This window comes from Mobula hypostoma, chromosome 6, assembly GCF_963921235.1.
Source record: "Mobula hypostoma chromosome 6, sMobHyp1.1, whole genome shotgun sequence".
NCBI lineage: Eukaryota > Metazoa > Chordata > Chondrichthyes > Myliobatiformes > Myliobatidae > Mobula > Mobula hypostoma.
This window is the reverse complement of record NC_086102.1, coordinates 10917785-10931301: the sequence shown is the minus strand read 5'-3', so window position 1 is coordinate 10931301 and position 13517 is coordinate 10917785.

Sequence of the window (13517 nt, the reverse complement as noted above, 5' to 3'; positions counted from 1 at the left end):
GTTTACAATCCCTTGCACTCTCTTGTAATCTTGTGAAATGGATACCAGGCTATGATAAGACAAAATGGCCATTTGGCCCATTGAATCTATTCAGATCATGGCTGATTTATTATCCCTCTCAACCCCATTCTTCTGCCTTCTCCCCTAACTTTTGATGCCCTTACTAATCAAGAACCTACCAACCTCTGTTTTAAATGTAGAAATATACTCCCAGAATTTCAATCTCTCATAAAGCAACATACCATTAACCCTGTAACCATTGTTCCTGCACTGGATATGTACTAACAGACAATGAAAGAAAAGATACTGACTAGAAACTTACTCACAGCCTTTGCCCCCTTGTTGCTGAAGCCTCTTGATTCAAAGCCTGACCACTCTAACACTGGCCCACTTAGAGAATGGCTGCTCCCACAATGGCTGCTCCACTTACACCCTGCTTCTTTTTATTGGTAACTGCCTAATACCTAATACACCACAATGACTGAAGGCTGCTGTAAAATTCTTAAAGACCCCAGCTCTTTTTAAACTTCCAACCACCTCTCCCACAAGCGCGTGTTTGCAATGATTGAAGACTGCCCATTATATAGAATGCTCTCTACTGTACATCTACAGATTTTGATCTTTAACATAAAACTAAAATGTTGGGTAGGTTCATAGAAAAAGATCTCTATAACTTTGTCTTGTTAATTTACAAGTGTGTGGACTAGTCCATAACCAGGACAGAGCCCAGCATAGTGAGTTTATCAATGGATATTCTGAAGAAATATCCAGCCAAAAAAGCACTGGTTGTGGAAGTACTGGAGGACATTCCTTAAGTCTTCCAAAACAAAATGTAAAATCTGACCAGATTAAATCTCAGGCCAGAACAAAACTGTTCCAAATTCAAACAAATGTTCAAGGTCAAGTTAAAGTTTATTGTCATTCAACCAAACACGTGCATACCACCAAACAAAACAATGTTCCTCCAAACCAGGGCGCTCAACACAGTATTTACATATAACTCACACACAACACATAAAGTAATATTATCACAAATATATTTTAAAATAATAAGGTGTATTTACAGCACAAGGTAAAAACTGAACGGTATAATGGTACTGCATTTCATATGTGATGAGAAATAGGTGGTGGCTGGGCGTTCAGTAGTGTCATGGCCTGGGAGAAAGAAGTTGTTTCCCATCCTAACAGTCCTTGTCCTATTGCTATGTTACTACCTGTCTGATGGTGGTGGGGGTGAGGGGGTCAAAGAAATTGTTGGGTGGATGGGAGGGATCATTGACAATGCTAAGGACGCTGTATACACAGTGGTCCTGATAAACATCTCGAATGGGTGGAAGAGAGACTCCAATGATCCTCTCAGTAGTTCTTGCAATCCTTTGTAGGGACTCGCAACTCAAACAAAAATTGTGTTCATTGCAATCAAAATCCAGTCTGAAATCAAATCCAGTGGGGTTGTATTCAGATATTCATCAATTGTAATTTAGAAGGAAATTATATGATTAAAGTGGCTCCATCAACATGCAACCTTCAGCTCAGGGATCTTGGAGATTGCGATAAAGGTAAACGGTGGAATGACTGGGCTGTGTCACACCATGTGGAATTACACCTGAGATGAAACTGATCTTGGTCTAGTTTCCTGAGTGAAAGGAGAGATTGATTTATAGTAGGTCTTTCACAAATGTGAGATATTGTTACAACCAAAGAAGCAGATTTGAAGAAGGGTCCCAGAAACACAAGTGCATAGCTCACTCAAAGCACCATCACAGGTAGATAGGGTAGTGAAGAAGACTTAGGCATGCTGACCTTCATCTGTCTGGGAACTGAGTATAGGAGTTGGTATTGGTATTGGTATTGGGATTGGTTTAATATTGTTGCATGTACCAAGATGTAGTGAAAAGCTTATCATGCATTCTGATTAGAGCGATCAAATCATTACCCGATGCATTGAAGTAGACAAAGGAAAAACAATAGCAATTCAGAATAAAGTTTGAAAACATGCAGTGCAGGTAAACAATAGAGTGAATAAAGTGCAAGATCATAACGAGGTAGACCGTGAGGTCAAGAGTCCATCTTATTGTACAAGAGGTCTGTTCAAGAGTCTGATGGCGATAGGGAAGAAGCAGTCCTTAAGTCTGATGGTCACGCTTTCAAGCTTTTGTATCTTCTGCCCAATGGAAGAGAAGGAAAAAGAGAGTTACAAAATTAGGTTGCACTTGGAGTATTGTGTATAGTCTTGGCCACCCTGTTATAGGAAACATATTGTCAGAAAGCATGCACAAAATATTTACCACGGTGACTGAGGAGCCCAAGATAAAAGGACAGTTTGCATAGACTAGGACTTCATTCCCTGGCTGGTATAAGATTGAAGGCAACACAATAGAGGTATAGGTGAGGTGAAAGAGTGTGGTCATTTTCCCAGACAGGGGTGAACTAAACAAGAGGGCATACATTTCAGATCAGAAGCAAGAGATTTAAAAGGAACATCGGGGCAGTGTCTGCTGTGTACACAACTTGGCAATTGTATTCCTTACATCACAACATTAAACACATTCACAAGCCTTCTTCATCAGTTACAAGATGTTTCTGATATTCTAACTATGAGTGATGGTATAAGACTGCCATCCAAGCACCTTGTCTTCTTTCTCTTTGGCTATCTCTCTTTCTCTTTCTCTCCGCTTCTTTTCCTATTTCACCCTTTATCCTTCTCTTTCATATTTTCCCACTTTCACCTTTTCTATCACACATTCTCTCACTCTCTATCTCTTTGACTTTCTCTGTTGTTCTCTTTCACCCTTTCATTATTTTTCACTTTCTCTAATGCTCTTTCACTTTTCTATCTTTTTCACTTTGTTCATTTCCAATTCCTTTACTTTTTTCTTTCTCATCTTCTTTCACTTTCTTTTTCTTTCCCTCACTTACTTTCACTTCCTTTCCTGCTGTGTTCTGCTTTTCTCTTCCATCTGCAAACACACTAATGAGCCTACTAGTAATTAACTAGAAGGCTGAAGGGAGGCAGGATTGCTTTGCGAACGAGAGTCAGAGGAAGGAGCAGTTGTGGTGTTTGTGAAGTTGGGCGTTTCAGGAGCCAAACTCATTAACTTCCTTCCTACTAGTGTCAACTATTAGTTACCTTCTTTACCTAATAAAGTAGCCACTGACTGTATGTATGCGGTCTTCTTGCTGCTGTAGCCCATCCACTTCAAAGTTCGATGTGCTGTGCATTCAGAGATGTCCCTCTGCACACCACTGTTGTAAGTTTATCATTTCCAGTCAGTCACTTTATGTACAGACATTCCTGTACCAAGTGTCACTTTATAGGCATACAATCAACCTATGTATTTAAGCTACCTTATGTATTTATATTTATTGCATTTCTTTTCATCATATGTTTTTATGTCATTGTGGTTTTTTTTTGTTCCACATTGGATCCAGAGTAAGAATCATTTTGTTCATCTTTACACTTGCATGCTGAAAGTGACATTCAGCAATCTTGAATTCTTAAATTTCTTGTAACATGTGATTATTTGAGTTACCACACTTTGCTGTAAGCTTGAACTCGTCTGGCCATTCTCCTCTGAAATCTCTGATTAGCAAAAGTGTTTTCACCTACAGAGCTGCCACTCACTGGATGATTTATTGTTTGTTGCACCATTCTCTGTAAACACTAGAGAGTGTTGTGCATGAAACTCCCAGGAAATCAGTAGTTTCTGAAATACTCAAACCACCCTGTCTGACACCAATAATTATTCTATGGTCAAAGTCACTTAGGTCACATTTGTTCCCTAATCAGACGTTTGGTCTGAACAACAACTGAACCTCTTGACCAGGGGCTCCCAACCTAGGGTCCGTGGACCCTTTGCTGAATGTTTTGGTCATTGGTCCATGGTATAAAAAATGTTGGAAACCCCTGCTCTTGATCATGTCTGTGCGCTTTTATGCATTGAGTTGACACCACACATTGACTAATTAGATATTTGCATTAACGAGCAGATGTACAGGTGTACCTAATAAAGTGGTCACTGATTGATTTGACGATTCTCATAAACATGGTGTCTCCCTTCACCAATTCTGTTTCACCTATTGTGTAACTCCAGCAGTTTCTGCTTTTATTCCAGCGTTCATCATTTATTCCATCCATAAGGAGTTTGATTCCTGCCGCTGTCTCTAAAGAGTTTGTATATTCCTCCAGTGACTGTGTGACTTCCTCCAGGTGTTCTAGTTACCTCTCACTTTCCAAAGATATGTAATGAGCTCCTTGGGCTTGTGTGGGACACCGTCGAGCATTGGACTGAAAGATTTTTAGAGCTTCTGAATTGGTTAATTGTCATTTATTGAGAGTCATTAATCACTTGGAGTTCCTTGTGCTTTTTTAATAACCTGCTCTTAGTAATGCAGTCTCCTGATGCTTTCTGTTTAAATGTGTTAACTTTATTTTGATAGGTCTAGGGTTTCCATGTTACTTGTATTATTTAAGTGGATGCCCGATTAGGGCTCATCCTGGGGGTCTACTTTTGAGAATGTTATGTCTCATGGTGTCATTTGGCTGAGCCACTGATGCACTGTTGGAATTCTTGGGAATAAACTCTGGTTGCCGTCTTTACATTGGCGTCTGTCTTTCCTCCGCTCTTGGGTTCTGACGTTACCTGCACACATCGTGACAAGATGTATAGATTAGGGTTTGTAAGTTGTGAGCATGTTATGTTGGCACCAGAAGTGTGGCAATACTTGCAGGCTGCCCCCAGCACAATCCTCGCCATACTAGATTTGACACAAACAACGGACTGTACAATTTTGATGTTTCCCTGTACAAGTGGCAAATTACAGGTGGTAATCTTTCGGGTCTCTAAATTGGGTCAATCATGTTCCTATTCAGAATGAATGGTACCAACCGCCAAATGAGCCAAGCAAAAGCTTACAAAATAGTCACAAAAAAATTCTCTAGCAATGGTTCAATTTGCCTTACATACTTTCGAGGTCACAAGCCTGCCTCAGTCTGCACTCAGCAAATATCTCTCTCTTGAAGCCAATTTTGCATTGCCTCGGGGAACGATTGGCTGCCAACTTCACTTTTCCACGATTCATTTTCACTGAAAGAAATGCATAAACAACAGTTCAGGACCTGGTTCTGTGCCTTCCAATTCCATTCCACCTACCTAGCTCCTCGATGCACATAATGTTCCAATTTTTTTTTTTGACAGTTTCAACTGCATAAAACCATTGCACATTTTCATTCTGTTTGATGCATAAGGGGAGCTTTTTTGGCCACAGATGTGCTGTATTTTGTAAGAACGTTAATATCTCCCAGGGAACACACACATAAAATGCTGGAAGAACTCAGAAAGTCAGCAGCATCTTTGGAGTCAATGTTTCAGACCTGATGAAGTGTCTCGGACTGAAATGTTGACTGTTTATTCCCCTTCATAGATGCTGCCTGACTTATTGAGTTATTCCCAAGATCTAATGCTTTTGCATTGATCCTGCATTTTAGGAATCGTTCTCAGCTAGTCTTTAGGAAAGCTGTTTGCTAGCTTCCCAAAATCTTTTGGCAGATAACTGAGGCAACTGCTGTAGAGAATGCAATGGTGGAAGTGGTTAACTTACTAGACTTGTACCCAAAGGCTCAGACAAATGTTCACAGATATGAGTTCAAATCCCATTAGATCAGCTTGTGAATTTAAATTTGTACAATTAAGTGTTCATTCCTTTCCCACTGTCTCAATAATGGTGAATAAAGAACAAATGGGATGCCAAAAACTCTTAACAGTATACAAAATACGCTAGATGATCTTGTAGCACAGTTCGAGGTTGGCAGGTATGGTGTTGAGTCATGGCTGAAAGAAGATTATAGATGGGAGTTTAACAAGGATACAGATTGTATCGAAAGGCAGGTAGGCAGAAGAGGCAAGGTGATTCTGTTGGTAAAAAATGAAATCAAATCCTTGGAAAAGGGTGACATGGGATCAGAAGGTGTAGAATCCTTGTGGGTAGAGTTAAGAAACTGCAAGAGTAAAAAAACCCTGATGGGAGTTATATACAGGTCCCTGGACAGTAACCAGGATGTGGGATATAAATTTCAATGAGAGATAGAAAAGGCACGTAATAGGGGCAATGTTTTGATAGTCATAATGGACTACAATATGCAGGTAGATTGAGAAAATCAGGTTGGTGCAAGAGAGGGAATTTGCAGAATGCATACGAGATGGATTTTTAGAGCAGCTTGTGGTTGAGCCGACTAGACAAAAGGCAATTCTGAATTGGGTGTTGAGTAATGAACCAGATTTGATTCCGGAGCTTAGGAAAGTGAGGCAGTGATCAAAATATGATAGAATTCACCCTGCAGTTTGAATGGGAGAAGATAAAGTCCAATGTGTCAGTATTACAGTGAAGTAAAGGGAATTACAGAGATATGAGAGAGGAGCAGGCCAAAATTGATTGAAAGGGGACACTTGCAGGGATGATGGCAGAATGGCAATGGTTGGAGTTTCTGGGGGGAAACTGGAAGATACAAGATAGATACATCCCAAAGATAAAGAAGTATTCTGAAGAGAGCATGTGACAACTGCAGCTGACAAGAGAAGTCAAACAGAGCATACAAACAAAAAGAGAGCAACTAGAAAAACCAAAAGGAGAGAAAAGTTGAAATACAAAGGTAGGCTAGAAAATAATATCAAAGAGGATACCAAATGTTTTGTCATATATATATAAAGAGTAAAATAGAGGAAAGAGAAGATATTGGACCACTGGAAAATAATGCTGGAAGACAAAGAAACGGAGGACAAACCTAATAAGTATTTTGCTTCAATCTTTACTGTGGATGACTCTGGCAGAATGCCAGATGTTTGAGAGTGTCAGGGGACAGAAGTGAGTGTTGTTGTTTTTACTAAGAACGTGGTACTTTGGAAGCTGAGAAGTCTGAAGATAGATATGTCACCCGGCCCAGTGTTCTGAAAGAGGCAGCTGAAGAGATGTTGGAGGTATTAGGAATGATCTTTCAAGAATCAATAGAGTCTGGAATGGTTCTGAAGGACTAGAAAATTGCAGATGTCACCGTACTCTTTAAAATGGGAGGGAGGCAGAAGAAAGGACATTATAGGCCAGTTAGCCTGACTTCAGTGGTTGGGAGGATGCTGGAGTCCATTATTAAGAATAAGATTTTGGGATATTTGGAGGTGTAGGCCAAAGCCAGCATGCTCTCATTCAGGAGAAATCTTGCCTGACAAACCTGTTGGAAATATTTAAGGAAATAAAGAGCAGGATAGACAAAGGAAAGTCATGGGAAGTTGTTTGGTTAGATTTTCCAAAGGCTTTTGACAAGGTGCCACACATGAGGCTGCTGAACAGGTTAAGAATCCATGGTATTACAGGTAAGAGACTAGCATGAATCGGAGATGGGCTGATTGGCAGGAGGCAAAGAGTGGGAATAAAGGGAGCCTATTCTGGTTGGCTGCCGGTGACAACTGGTGTTCCATAAGGCTCAGTATTGGGACTACATATTTTCACGTTTATGTCAGCTGTTTGGGTGATGGAATTGATGGCTTTGTGGCCACATTTGCAGACGGTAAAAAAATACATGGAGTGGCAGGTAGTTTTGAGGAAGCAGGAAGTCTGCAGAAAGACTTAGACAGATTAGGGGAATGGCAAAGAATCGGCAGATGGTATTTAGTGCAGAGAAGTGTATAGTCACGCACTTTGGTAGAGTGAATAAAGGCGTAAACTATTTTCTAATTGGGAGAAAATTCAAAAATTGGTGGTGTAAAGGGGTTGGAAGTCCTTGTACAAGTTTCCCTAAAGGCTAACTTACAGGTAGAGTTGGTGGTGAAGAAGGCAAATGGAATGTTAGCATTCCTTTTCAGAGGACTAGGATACAAACATAAGTATGTAATGCTTAGGCTTTATAAGGTATTGTTCAGACTGTATTTGGAATTCTGTAAAGCAATTTTAGGCTCCTTATCTAAGAAAGGATGTGCTGGGTTTGGAGAGGATTCAGAAAAGTCTAACTTTTGAAGAACATTTGATAGCTCTGGGCCTGTACTCAGTGGTGTTGAGAAGAATGAGTGGGAATCTCATTGAAGCATATAGAATCAGAATCATAATCAGAATCCTTTATTATCACTAAGTATGTGGACACATGCAGGGAATTTGATGCCGGTTTCCCTGAGCTCTCGCTGTACGGAATCAAAAAGCAAACAAAACAATAATGCAAATAATCGTGAACTATATACAATGAGGTATACCAGTGTATGTACAGGTGGACTTGGTTTATAATAGAATAGTTAGAGTGGATGTGGAAAGGATTTTTCCAGTAGTGGTGGATCAAAAGGTTCAGAATGGATTGCATTGCCTTCCACTCTCTCTGTGCCAATCCCAACTTTGCCATTAAACCCTACAGCCTGATGTAGTGTGGCAGGCTGACCTCTACTTTGGTGAGGCCCACTGGCTACCCTCTTCCTGCTTACCCATTAAAAAAGATGCCAGTAGTGAATATCAGGCCACTATCTCCTGCACCATCACCAAGCTCATTAACTCTGGAGATTTCCCATCCACTGCCCCCAACCTCATAGCTCCCTTACCCAGCACTGCTCGTTCCTGCCTCCTACTCAAGATCCACAAACCTGAATGTCTTCTGTTCTGATGAAGGGCCTCAATCCAAACCATTGAATGTTTGTTCCTCCGAATGGATACTGCTTGACCTACTGACTTCCTCCAAAATTCTATGTTTGTTCCTCTGGATTTCAAGTATTGGCAGAATCTCTTGTGTCCTGTCAGACCAAGGTCTTTACTGCCTTCTGAGGTGATCCAAGGGCACCAGGGGATGTATGGTAAATACAAATTATTTCAACAACATCTGGTTAGAGCAAAAAGAATGGCATTGTGGTCATATGGTGAGTAGCACAATGCTATTCTATCACTGGCATCAAAGTTCAATTTCCATATCCTCTGCAAGGAACTCGTGCCCTTCTCCCCGTGAGCATCTGAGTTTCCTCTGGGTGCTCCAGTCCAGAATTCAGAATTCAGAATACAGAGTCCGGTTTAGTATCACTGGTATATGTCATGAAATTTGATGTTTTGTAGCAGTAGTGCAGCCATACATAATCATAATAAATTTACAATTAGTATATATAAAAAAAAGTGGTGCAAAAAGAGAGTGAAAAATGTTCTGAGCTGGTGTTCATGAGTTCAATGTCCATTCAGAAATCTGATAGCAGAGGGGAAGAAGCTGTTTCTGACACATTGAGTGTGTGTCTTCAGGCTCCTGTACCTCCTCACTGATGGTAGCAAATAGAAGAGGGCATGTCCTGGGTTATGGGGGTCTTTAATGATGGTTACTGCCACTTTGAGCATTAACTTCTGAAGGAATCCTGGATGCCGGGAGGCTAGTGGCCATGATGAAGCTGGCTGGCTTTACAGCTTTCTATAGCTTTTACCAGTCCCCTGCAGAAGCCCCTCCATACCAGATGGTGATTCAAACAGTTAGACTGTTCCCCAAGGTACATCAGAGAAATTTGCAAGTGTCTTTGCTGACATATCAAATCTCGTCAAACTCCGAATGAAATATAGCTGCTGTCATGCCTTCTTTGTAACTACATCAATATGTTGGGCTCAGGATAAATCTTCAGAGATGTTGATACCCTAGAACTTGAAACTGCTCTTCCTTTTCAATTCTGATCTCTCTATGAGGACTGGTGTGTGATCCCTTAATGTCCTCTTCCTGAAAGTCCACAATCAATGCCTTGTTCTTACTGGTGTTGTGCAAATTTGTTGCTGCCACACTACTCAACCAGATGAACTATCACACTCCTGTATACCTCCTTGTCACTATCTGAAATTCTGCCAACAATAGTTGTGCCATCAGTAAATTTATAGCTGGTGCTTGAGCTGTGCCTAGCCATGGGCGTAGAGAGAGTAGAGCAATGGGCTAAGGACATATCCTTGAAGTGTGCTAGTGTTGACTGTCAGTGAGGAAGAGATGTTATTTCTGATTTGAAATGACTGTGGTACCCTGGTGAGGAAACAAGGATCCAGTTACATAGCGAAGTGCAGGAGTCCAGGTTATGCAGCTTGTTAGTTAGAACTGACGGTATGGTTGTGTTGAACACTGTGATGTAATCAATGGACAGCAGCCTCATGCAGTTATTACTATTGTCCAGGTAATCCAAGGTCGCGTGGAGTGCCAGTGAGATCACATCTGCTGTAGACCCACTATGGCAATATGCATATTGTATTTTGTCTAGGTCCTTGCTTAGGCAGCAGTTGATTCTAGACCTGACCAACCTCTTAAAGCACTTCATCGCAGTAGATGTGAGAGCCACTGGGCAAGAGTCAATAAGGCAGTTCACCCTGCTCTTCTTAGGCACTGATATGATTGTCAACCTTTGAAGCAGGCGGGAATCTCCAATTGTAGCAGTGAAAGTTTGAAGATGTCCTTGAACACTCCAGCCAGTTAGTTGGCACAGATTTTCAGAGTCCTGTCAGGTACACCATCAAGGCCTTGATGCTTTGCAAGATTTCCTTCTACTTTCCAAAGACATACCAGTTAGTAGTTTAACTGGTCATTGTAAATTTGCCCTGTGATTTGGCTAGGATTAATTCGGTGGGTTGCGGGGCAATGTGGCTTGTTGGGCCAGAAGGATGGTTTCCACACTGTATCTCTAAATAATAAATAAATTAATTATAAATGATCTCCAAAGCACATGGACAACATCTGTGCCAACCGTAATGATATTTCAAACCGAGTCAAAATCCTAGTCCGTTTCCCTCCACAGGTGCAGCCTGACCTGCTGAGTTCCTCCAGCATCTTGATTCTGACTCCAGATTTCAGCATCTGCAGTCTTTTGTGCCTCCACAAATTAATCTCATTTCTCAGTACATGGTCCATCTCGGTACATGGTCCAAATCTCTCCCTTCTGTCTCTACAAATGGGCCTGTCTAACGACCTCTTCAACAATGCCATTGTATCTGCGTCGGCCTTTTCCCGTGACAGTACAGTCCAGGTATTTATCACTCTCAGGGTAGACAAAAGCTTGCCTCACACTGTAAATCTCCTATAAATTTTCCATCGCTCACCTTAAAACATATGCCTTCTAGTACTTGACACATCCAGGCCATGCTCTCTTCTCACTACTACCACCAGGCCAGTTGGTATAGGCGCCTCAGGTCCCACACCACCAAGTTGAGAAACAGTTATTAACCATCAGGCTGCTGGACTGGTGCGGATAACTTCACTCACCTCAACACGAAACTGATTCTACAACCTACAGACTCACCTTCAAGCACTCTACCACTCATGTTGTCAATATTATTTATTTTTTAATTTGCAAAATTTTTCTTCTTTTGCACATTCTGTCTTGGTTTATGTATAGTTTTTCATAAATTCTATTGTATTTCTTTACTTTCCTGTAAATACCTGCAAGAAAATGAATTTCAAGGTAGTATATGATGACATGCAGTATATGCACTTTGACAATAAATCTACTCTGATTTTGACAGAAAAGGTTTGATCTACCCTCACTAGGTCTCCCAGAATGTTATAGACTTCTATCAGGTCACCCCTCAGTCTCCGAGCTCCAGAAAATTTGTCCAAATTCTCCTAGCTTATAATATGAATTGTGCAATTAAAATTAAACATATTTTGAAGATTGACTGTAATCAATCATTTGGACATTGATTGTAATTAAAGCAACAAAGGCATTTTGGTCAAGTGGTCTGCTTGGCACGCTGTTTTTTTTTTATCCAAAAGTAGAAGTGAAAACAAATTAAAGCTACATGTCATGGACATGGACAGGATGTTTCCAATAGTGGGGGAGTCTAGAACCAGAAGGCACAGCATCCAAATAGCGGGACGACCATTTAGAACAGAAATGATGTGGAATTTCTTTAGCCAGAGGACAGTGAAAATGTGGAGCTCATTGTCACAGTCAGGCTCTTACAAGACCCCATTGTATCCACTTCCACCACCGCCAATGGCAGTACATTCCAAGCATCCAGCACTCTGTGTGAAAAACTTACCCCTGACATCCCCTCGGTATCTTTTCCAAGCATCTTAAAACTATGCCCTCTCGTGTTAGCCGTTTCAGCCCTGGGAAAAAGCCTCTGGCTATGCACACGATCGATGCCCCTCAGCACCTTTTCAGGTTACCTCTCATCCTCCGTCACTCCAAGGAATAAAAGCTAAGTTCACTCAACCTTTTCTCATAAGGTACGCCCTCCATTCCAGGCAACATCCTTATAAATCTCCTCTGCACTCTCTCTATAGTATCCACATCCTTCCTGTAGTGAGGTGACCAGAACTGAACCGGTATTAGCTAACTAATGCTGTACATGATATGCATTAGAGATTGTTAATGAAAAATGGTGAAAATGTTTTCTACAATGGAAAATAAAAATGTCCTGATGAAGGGTCTCGTCTCAGGACATCATTTGCTTATTTCCCTCCCCAGTGCTGCCTGACTTGCTGACGTCCTCCAGCATTTTACATGTATTGCTCTGGATTTCTATTATCTACAGAATCTCTGTTTTTATTCATGGAAACTGGTTTGAATTCTCAAAGATAAAAAGTAAGTTGATTATTAAAGTATGCATTTGTCACCCTGAGATTCATTTTCTTGCAGGCATTCACAGTAGAACAAAGAAATTCAATAGAATCAGTACAAAACTGCACACAAAACAGACTGAAAAACTATACAAAAACCAAAAAACCCAAATAAAATAATAAAAAAAATAATACTGAGAACATGAGTTGCAGAACCTTTGAAAGTGGGTCTATAGGTTGTGCAATCATTTCCTAGATGAAGTGAATGAAGTTTTCCACACTGGTTCAGGAGCCTGATGGTTGTTGGGTGATAATTTTTCCTGAACTTGGTGGTGTGGGACCTAAGGCTCCTGTACCTCCTATCCAATGGCAGCAGTGAGAGGAGAGCAAGGCCTGGATGGTGGAGGTCCTCGATGATGGTTACTGCTTTCTTGTGGCAGCACTCAATGGTGGGAGAGCTTTTCCTGTGATATGATGGATTGGGCTGGTCTCGAATATCAGAGGAGCCGTTCCATCCAGGAATAGATGCACTGGGCATCAAATAGTGGAATAATTTACAGGCAAATTACTCAACACCCAAGATTATTACTGGAACTGAAGCTTATGGGAATAAGGGACAGGAACTGCATGAATACACAATTAGTTGAGAAACGGAAATAGTCGGTGGTGAGGTACACCCGTTTAACGTCTCTTCACATCCTTCACAAAGTCCAGTGGGCAGAATTGGATGCTGTTTCTCCTTGGCTGAGGAGATTGAGGAGAATATTAACAGAGACAGAGAAAATCAGAGATGAAATAGAGAGAAACTGTTCCCGTTTATGATTCAAGCCACATGTTAAAACGTTTGAACAAGAGATCTGAGAAAAATATGTCTGTTTAAACTTAATTAATCTGCTGATCTGTTGATTGATCTGCTGCTGATTTCCTGGAAAGGTGATGGAAACAGAAACAATTACCGTGTTTAAAAGGGAAATGCCAATTGAGAAAA